A 10265-nucleotide genomic window follows, 5' to 3' on the forward strand; every position below is an offset into this window, starting at 1 on the left:
CTCTTGTTGGTGTCAGTTTATTTGTTCACTTAAAAACCTGTGTTAATAAAATACATTCTGATGTCTTCCTGGCTTCTTATTGTTTCATGGGGAGAGGAGTTCGAGGCTAAACCACTTTCACTGAGGTGCTCCCCCAATTGTGGAGGCCTGCTTGGCTGGCACCGCCTTCACATTCTGGAGGATCAGAGTCGTGTACCTTTCTGACCTCCAAGAGTGTGGAGTTTGGGTAAGGAGCCTTCTGGGAAGCCAGTTGGCATATGCTGTCACATTTTCTCTTCTCTAGGACCTGCCAAACACAGTCCAAATAATTGTAGAGTGACATACTTACTCATTGCTCTACTCACTCAAACTGGATCACATGCCCTAAGAGACTTTGAGGTCGGTGTTGGGGGTAGGAGGCATATGTGTATGTGTAGTGTGTGTGTATGTATACATATAAACATATGAACATACACACATATGTACACCTGCCAAGGTACTCACTGTTTCCCAAAAAGTGTGTTGAGACACGCTAGTGAGTTGGGAAGACATCCTTGGCATGTGTAATGGGCTTTGATTAGGTTCTACTACAACACTGCTCCCCCAACCCCTCCCCCACACACATACTAAGTCCTGATTGATGTATATAAATCTTGAATGAGGAGATATTCCTCAGGTTAGGGGTACCAGGCAGAAGCAAAAAAAGAAAAACAATGTAAAGTTGGGAGGAGTCCAGAAAACCAAGACTGTAAAGATAAGGGAGGAGGAGAATTTAGAGACATCACAGCACCAAGTTACATAGACCAGGTTTTGACAACTGCCCCGCCAAATCCCTGGGGCCAATGTGGCATTTGGGGCTAAATGTAATTGTGTGGAAAGGAATGACTGCTCTTCTGGGAGCCTGTCTAACTTGTCTCCTTGATTCTTGCCTCATTGAATTATTCTCAGTAAAGGTATAATTAGCACAGAGTGTTCCTCCTGAGCTGACTGCGGAACCAGAGGCCCCTCCAGGCTAAGTCAAAGTTCAATGATATCTTTGGTCTCCTAACTCCCCTCTGCCAGTTTTTCAATGAGAGGGTACATGGGTGTGTTAGGTATGGTTCCTGCGGGGAACAGATGTAGGTGGGAGAATGGCTTGGGTGAGGAAGCATGGATGAGCTAGAAGGCAGCTAAATGGGAGAGGCTTTAACCACAGTGTCTCAGCAATACCACAAGATTATTCTGGACTGAAAAGGGTTGAGAAATACTAAACCCCTTCTGATTATACCAGGGCTAAGGCATGTTCCCCATATATTCCTCATCTATAAGGATGAAAAATATAAACAATTAAGATAGTCTAGACCAGGGGTGGGGAGCCTGTGGCCTCAAGGCCACATATGGCCTTCTGGGTCCTAGGGTATAGCCTTTTGACTGAGTTTTGACTGAGTCCAAGTTTTACAGAACAAATTTTTTTATTAAGGGGATTTGTTCTGTGAAATTTGGATTCAGTCAAAGGGCCGCACTTGAGGACCCAGAGGGCCACATGTGGCTTCGAGGCCTCAGGTTCCCCAAACCTGGTCTAGACAGTTACTATTTCAGAAGATATGGATACCTTGCCCAGTTCTATTTGTTTTGCTAATGGATCTTCAAAGAGTAGATGATGCTGTTTGTTTTCCTAGAAAGAGGTTGAGCCTACTTTAGAAATGTCAGTTGCATCTGAGAGAGGACCCAATTCAATGTAATCCAACAAGCATTTATTAAGCTCCTCATATGTGCCAGGCACTATGCTGGGAACTGGTAATACAAAGACAAAAATCAAAAAGTTCCTGCCCACAAGAAGCTTACATTCTGTCAAGCCCAGTGGGTAAAATTGTGGGCTCAGCCTTTGAAAAGTGTTGAGCAGTGAGTTCTGTGACATTGGGAATGATGCCAATTTTAAGAGTTTTATTTAAGTCCAATCTTAAGTGCTTTTTAATGATATCTCATAGGGTTCTGCATATGGTCCATTGGCTCTTTGAGTGGTAATTCCTTCCTATAAATTGTCTCTTTGGATAATATTTTTGTCATTTAATTATCTATTCAATGTAGAGATGAACACTTATGACTAAATAGAATAAAAGTATATAATCTAGGAGCAGAAAAGGTCAGGATTTACAGTCACTTGCCTCTCAGTGTGCCCATAAAACAACCCAAGTGTGTAGAAATTATAGTCCCAGAAGGGATACTAAGGGAGAAGCACCAGAATGTAGCCTGAAATCCATCAGGCTTACTGCTATCCATGGTGCTGAGGATCCCCGAAGTTGGGAAATAGAAGTAGATTTTCTGTCACCAAATGAAATATCGATTAGCATCTTCCATCTGTTCTTTAAAACATTGACTCTAATGTCATCAAGGCACTGATGGAATATGTTCATCTCAATCATGCATGCTGCCTTAGGGAATAGCCATCTGCAGAGACTTTCTTATTCTTGACCACATCTAGGACTAACAACAGTTTAAAGCTCAATTGCTATTTTAGAAGACTTGCAACTTCAACCCATTTTGTATTAAATCATATGGTAAAATGCAATCTTGCTGGCTGGCTGTGTGGATGAATCCAGCCTGATGCAGAAGCATCAATCCTGTTGGGTTATAGGCTGATGGTGCCTTATTTCCCAGTGGGTACGAGCATTTATTAAGTGCCACATTTGATGACATCTGGCTGGTCAAATTGTTCTTCAGTCAGGCTCTATCTTCTCTGATGGGTGACTTTTCAAGGTGAATCCTTTGGGTCAGGTGACATGGTCAGGAAACAAAGGGGTTATTGTGTTTTCTTCTTTCTGAGTTATTGCTGAGCTTTCGGGGATGTTGGAGTAGAGAGATTAAAGGAACACATGACAAGATTAGGAATGGATTGGATGGATTCAGTCACTCCGAATTCTTGGGTCTCTGCAATGTTTGCTATACTCAGTTCTTAGGAGAAAGGCAAATGACAGGGAAATAGTCACCTCAGAAACTTAACCCAAATCATGACTTCTGGGGCTCAGGGCACATGCAGCATGAACTTCTCCATTTTCTTCATCTCTCCCATATTGTGGGATTTAATGTTCTGAATAGCAAGACTTGCAGGATCCTTGGTCAGCAAAAAAAAAAACAAACAAAAAAAACACCTAATAATATCACTAGATGGTAATAAGGTAGGAAAATGGACCCAGGCATTTTAAAAAGAATTTCAAAAAAAGCACAGAAACAAAGATGCACTTTATGTTAGCTTTCCATTAGTAATGGTACTTCTGGTCTTGTCTCGTCTGCCCCTGGGGTCATTTTACATCTTTTTTTAGCTCATCCTCCCAGAGGAAAGTCTGACCAGAAGCAGCCAAGCCTATGTCTGAAGTTAGGGGCATGAGTTTCCTGAGTTGATGCTGAAGAGAAACTTTACCAACTTCATAGTTTTGCCATGGACTAGTCAGGATGGGAAGAACACAAAGAAAATGGAAGACCAAGCCCATGCCCCTGGGAACTTCATGACATCTGGTCTGATCCTATCATTAAAGTCAACCAGTGTTTATTGAGTACCTACTATGTGCCAGGCACAATGCCAGGTGTTGGGAATATAAGAACTAAAATAGTCTCCTGTCTCAACAGAGTCCCCTGAACTAAAACTTCATTTTACAGTGGAAGAAACTGTCATAAGACATTTAAGTGACTTGTCTAAAGTCACATGGTAGCAGTCAACAGAGCTGGAATTTTGACCCAGGTCCCTTGACTCAAAATACAGTGGTTTTTCTGCTATGCTATTCTCAGGCAAGGATGTTACATGATCTCAGTAGTTTAGAGATGAATGGGATATCAGACACCATCTTGTCCAATCAGTACCTGAATAAGAATCCATTCTACAACACAGCCTACAATGGGTCATCCACTTTCACCTTTCTTTGTATCCTGAGCACTTAGCACAGTCCCTGGCAAATATAAGTACTTAATAGCTAGCTGCTTGTTCATTGATTTGATTGATCTAGCCTCTGCTTGAAGACTTCCAGTGGAGAGGAAGCCACTTTTTCCCAAGGCATCCCAGTCCACTTTTAGACAGCTCTAATCATTAGAAAACTTTGCTTCCTGTCTCCAATATAGGGAATACTAGAGAGAATGGAGTGACTGGAAGAGATGGCATCCATTGGATGCCTGTACTACTTGCTTACTTACTACTACTTGCTAATACTTACCTACTAAGTAAGCTTGGACCACCTCTAATCTCACTGGCAACAGATTCCCAATCTCACTGATTTGGGCATTCCTTCCAATGGTACAGATAGTAGGTAACCCATCTGTGCCTTCTCAGGGTGGGTGACTCTTGTCATATTCTCCCTTAAATCCTTTGTGGGCCTTCACCCATGCTTCTGGAGACCTTTCTGTAGTTCTCTTGACATTGGCTGGATATGAGAAAGGCACATGGGCTGTCTGTGGTCATCCCTTGATCTCAGCACAAGATCCTCTACCTCCCATAACTCAGAAACACCCAGAGGCTTAGAGTTTTTACCCTGATGGCTGGGGCAGAAGTCTTTTAGTCCTGACCGCTGGCAGAAAATGCTTGGCTCTCAAACCACTGTGATTTTCCTCCCCCCCACCCCATGAAAAGAGAAGCTGAGCCCTGGGTCTCCCACTGTGTGGCAGCCTCCCTCCCACTTCCCCAATCCCCCAATCGAGTTTATGCTGACAGTCTCTGCCTGGAACCCCAGTTATCAATGTCATCCCTAAGCTCTGCAGGGAAGAAAGAGGAAGTGTACCACAAAGATGGATTGCGCTTCATTCTCTGTCTGCTAGGCCATGCCATGGCCTTGTCTGCTGGCTTACCTTGTTTACTCCTGAGATCTCTCTTTTTGTCTTTCAAGGCTTTGACTTATTGAACAAGGAGCTGACTTTTCACGTCGAACCTCCCTCCCCTCAGTAGAACTGCCTGAGTCAAAGCATATTGCTTGGGGAACTTATTCCCTAATTAATTTTCTCTTTTCTTTCTTCAGCTTGAAAGTATGGTAATAGGAAGCTATTCAGCAAGACAGTGGTTCTCTTTAAAGGCTGTCTTTCAAGGCTCAGTTCAAATCCCAGTGCTGCCACAGAAGCTTTCCTTCATGAGTCTGCTTCTCCATGGGCTAGCCTGATTTATCCATGGGCTACTCTTCTGGTCTCCTCAGCTAAAGCACAAACTCGTTGATGGAAAAGACCTTTCCAAAGGTTCTGGGTTGGAATCAGAACTCTGCTCCCTACTACTGGTGTGACTTTGGGCAAGAGGAGGAATCTCTCAGAGCCTCAGTTTCCCATAGGTGACTTCTAAGGTCCTTAGAGCTCTAACTAGATGGGATCTCTTAGAATTTTCAAGATAGGCATAAGACAGGATCCTGACTGGCATAATGTAGGTGTGTGTTGTGATTAATGTTCTGATATTGGAGGGAAGGGAGAAGCATTTATGTAGCACCTACTCTGTGCCGGGCTCTATCCTAGGCACCTTGCAGATATTATCTCATTCAATCCTCACAACAACTTTGGAAGGTAGGGACTGTTATTATCCCCATTTTACAGTTAAGGAAACTGAGGTAGACAGAGGTTAAGTGATGTACCCAGGATCACAGAGCTAGTAAATGTCTGAGGCCAGATTTGAACTAAGGACTTTCTGACTCCAGGCCAGGAGCTCTATGCACTGTGCAATCTAGCTGCCTTTTTTGGAGGAAGACATGGAAGAAAATGGATCATTGGATTTGGAGCTGGAAGACACCTTAGTCCAGGGGTAGGGAACCTGTGACCTCGAGGCCACATGTGGCCTTCCAGGCCCTCAGATGAGGCCTTTTGACTGAGTCCAAGTTTCACAGAACAAATCCTTTTATTAAGGGGACTTTTTCTGTGAGGTTTGGATTGAGTTAAAGGGCAGCACTTGAGGACCTAGAGGGCCACATGTGGCCTCAAGGCCGCAGGTTCCCCACCCCTGCGAGTCTGACCTTATCATTCTCTGGAATCCCTGAGAGCTCAGTGACCTTCCTGTAGTTCCACAGGTAGAAGCTGTAAATAACAGCTGGAGTTTGAACCTAGGTACCCTGACTCCAGATTTCTTGCACTTTCCACCACACAACAGTGACAAAAGCTAGGATTTGGCATAGAGTTTGCTTTGGATTGTAGCATATGATTTTTCTCCTTAGATTTTCCTTCCTAATTATATTTGACTTAAGCTAATATTAAATTAATGTGCATTTCTTGATCCCACAGCAGCTGATGCAAGGGGAAAATGACTCAGAGGTATGTGGAAGGTGGTGACCACCTGGGATTAATTCACAAAGCAGAGCATTAGAACGAACCAAAGGAAATATTAGATGGGAACGGTTACAGTAACACCTTGGTTAGCCATCACTCAGACAACAGGCCCCCTGCAATTGGCACTCTACTTAATCCCTGAATCTAAGTCACAATCCCAGGAGAGCCTTGGTAAGTGGGAGAGCTGCACTCAGTCTGCCTGACTAGGGTCATTCTGGGTCACCTACCTGACTTCTAGGTCATGGGATCAGGGAAGGGAATAGTGGGTGGCAAGCCCACGTTTCCCCTGGAACTGTGTGGCAGACACAAACCTGCCTGACTAGGACCTCATTGCCTACAAGACTGCTATTTGGGTATAGACGATACTGTCTTGAGAGGACGAAACAGAAATCTGGGAAAGATCCAAATAAAGAGGCGATAACTCAGGGTGGGGGGCCAGAGAGAAGAGGACTAGACATGGAATCTGCTGAGGAAAGCTCTGAGCAGGCTCTTGGTTATGATGAGCTTCTGAGATTTCTAGGGTCTTCCAGTGGCATATAGAGAACCTCCCTAGAGCCACTAGAGGCCAGGCTCAAGGCTGCCTTGGTTTCCCCACTTTGTGGCAGTAACCTGGATGAGGGAGAGCTGTGTCTATGTCTATGTGTCTATGTTCTCTATGTCTATGCTAGAAAAGAGGAGAATGGGAATACGTGGTTGTGAAAACATCTCAGATGTCTTTGTATTTCCTTTTCTATTCTATTGAAATGCTTTTGCTGATTCTATGCCCTTGTTTGTGGAGGGTCCTGTTAGCAGCTGAGTTTCTGGAAATAACTGGGCATGTAGAGCCCAGTTGACTTTAGAGGTCACTGGTTTCACAGTAGGATAGCACTTAAGCTACTTGGGCCAGAAAATATTACCCACAAATACGAACCCAAGTCCATGAGGAGCAGCTGTTGCTGGTCTCATAAGTACCATTGATATAATAATCCTTTAAGGTTTATAAAACACTTTATAAGCATTATCTTATTTGATCTTCCTAATAGGTATTGTCATACCCATTTTATAGATGAAGAAACAGAGGCTCAAAGGATAACTTCCTAAGTGACTTTCCTATGGTCACACAGCTAGTAGGTGTTTGAGGCAGGAATGAAACCCAGGTCTTTCCTGACTCCAAGTACATCACTCTTTCCATTAGGTCACATTGCCTCAGGCAACCATGGCTTGAATCTCCACTGACCTGCTCTGATGCCTTGTGGTTATGGAGGTGGGAAAACTGAGGCTGAGAGTGATTAAGTGACTTGCCCAAGTTCACCCAACCAGCAAGTATCTAAGGCTGAATTTGAACTCTGTCTGCCCCATGCTGCCCCTCTATCTACAGGTATGTATGTTTGTTACAATTCAAGGAAGAGGAACTGAACACTAATACTGAGGAGACCAGGAAAGGTTTCCTGAGAAATGTGGCAGCTGAGCTGAACTGAACTGAACTGAACCTTGATGGAAGTCAGGGATTCTGAAGCAAAGGTGAGGATTTGAGGGAAGAGTAAGCAGGCAGGCATGTTGGGCTGGAATGTAGAATGTTGTAGAATTCACGGAAGGCAGTGACATGAAAGAAGCATGAAAAGATTTGTTGGAGCCAGATTTTGAAGGACTTTAAAATGCAAAGCTGAGGATTTTTTAAAAATGTCTCCCCAAAGCAATAGGGAGCCATTGAAAGTTCTTAAGGGGAATGCCATAGTGAGACTTAGGCCTTAAGGAAGATGATTTCAGCAGCAGCTATATGAAGGATGGATTAGAGGAAGGTGAGGCTGCAAGGCCAAAGTCTAATGAGGAGGCTGTTATAAGAGTCTAGGAGAGACATGATGAGAGCTTGAAGTGGTGGGCTGCCTATAGCGGGCATTGGAGAGGAGGCCTACAAAAGATCTTCGCTGAGAGACCCACCAGTCCAGCTGGGCCCACACTTGGGAAGCAGCCTTCCATGGGTCATCTTCAACCTGGATAGTGGCCCTTGCAGGCACGGGCCAACCTTTAGCTAATCAAGCAATCATATAGTCAGCAGGTATCTAGTAAGCCTCTATTATGTACCAGATCCTCTGCCAGGTGCTGGGGAAGAATCTCAAAAACCGAAGTGTCTGACCTCAAGGGGCTTACATTCTGAGTGGGGGATGAGGGGAAAACCATGTACATATGTGAGGTGATACCAAACCCATACAAAATAAGTCCAGGTAATTTTGAGGGGGCAGAGAATCAGCAAGGGCTTCATGTAGGTCACGGGGGGGGTACCTGTGGCCTCGAGGCCCCACGTGGCCTTCTAGGTCCTCAAGTGCAGCCCTATGACTGAATCCAAACTTCACAGAACAAATCTCCTTAAGAAAAGGATTTGTTCTGCAAAATTTGGATTAGGAGGTGGCATTGGAGCTGAGTTTTGAAGGAAACAATGGATTCTAAGTGTGAGAAGAGAGAATGTTCCAGGGATGGGAGAGAGTTAGCACCAAGGCACAGAGAAGAAGGGAGCAGGGAGTGTCACATATGAGGAACAAACATTTATATAGCACCTACTATGTGTCAGGCACTGTGCCAAGCATTTGCTTTTTTTTGGTTTGGTTTTGTTTTTTACAAATATTATCTCATTTGATCCTCACAACAACCTTGCAAGGTGGGTGCTATTATGATCCCCATTTTACAATTGAGAAACCAAGGCAAGCATAAGTTAAGTGGCTTGTTCAGGGTCACACAACCAGTAAATGCCTGAAGCCAGATTTGAACTCAGGTCTACCTGATCCCAGGCTCAGTGTTCTATCCACCGTGCCACCTGGCTAACCCAAAGACTGATGATATATAATATATACCAAAGTTGTAAAGGTAGGTTGGGACCAGAGCTTTGTAAGTCAAATAGAGGAGTTTATATTTAATCCTAAAGTCAATAGGGAGCCACTGGAGGTTATTGAGTGATGACATGACATGATCACCTCTAAATTTAGCAGCTACATAAAGAGGGGATTGGAGTGGGGAGAGACTTGAGGCAGGGAGGCACTGGCCCATTGTCTCAGTCATTGGAGATCACTAACAGGTTTGCCAACAGTCCTTTGCACTTCCCTTTGTCTGCGTTTGCCTGAATATGGCATTTTTCTGATATTAGCCACGGATGTGGAAATGGCAGCCCTCATCCTACTTCTGGGATTGGGAAAATTTCCAAGGAAGGGTCACTGCAAAACAGATGACACCCAAAGGGTGTCCAAGGGCTAGACACAAGACATGTTGTAATACAGTTTGGTTGTCCCAATTACTTTGGCTAAGTATAATAAAGGAAGGAAAATAAGGAAATAAAGGAAGGAAAAGAAACATCTTTCCAGAAGGGTATAACACAGAAAGCTTTAGAAATCCTCAGGAAATGACAGGTTTGTTTATTTTAAACTATTCACTTTTTATAAAATTGCTGCTGGTGAGTCCCATCCCCAATCCCCAATTGAAGGCCTAGGCCTAGTCTTTCAGAACCCTCTCAGGGGTCATAGTTCTTCTGATTTTGGTATTCAACATGAGAAACAGTATTGTTTAGGGGCCAGAGAGTTGGGTTTAAGTCCCACGTCTGGCATATACTGGACACGTGTCTCTAGGCAAATCACTGAACTTCCCAGAACCCCAGGCTACACTCTAAGGCTCTAAGTTGCAGAAAAGGTGCCAGCTTGCATTGGGAGAGGGAGTCTCCTTACCTGAGACATCTCTATACCAATGAAATCAGAAACGTAGTCCCTATCCCTAGCCACATAATTCAACATTTCACTTTTTTCTTTTGGATACAATTGGACATTAGTCAAGTGAACAGAAATATAACTCCAAATGAAGTCATTCAATTCAACCAGGACATCCTATGTGCAGGGGATACAAAAAAAAATTGAAAACAACCCTTGCCCTCAGGAAGCTTACATTCTCCTGGTGAGAAACAACATGTATACAGATAAGTAAACGCAGAACAATTAGAATGAAGAAGGCCTAACAAGTGGGGGGAGGGAGATCAGTAAAGGCTTGCTATAGGAAGGAATTTTGAGCTGAGCCTT

The sequence above is a fragment of the Vombatus ursinus genome, unplaced genomic scaffold (genome assembly GCF_900497805.2).
Source record: "Vombatus ursinus unplaced genomic scaffold, bare-nosed wombat genome assembly UNPS02004691.1, whole genome shotgun sequence".
NCBI lineage: Eukaryota > Metazoa > Chordata > Mammalia > Diprotodontia > Vombatidae > Vombatus > Vombatus ursinus.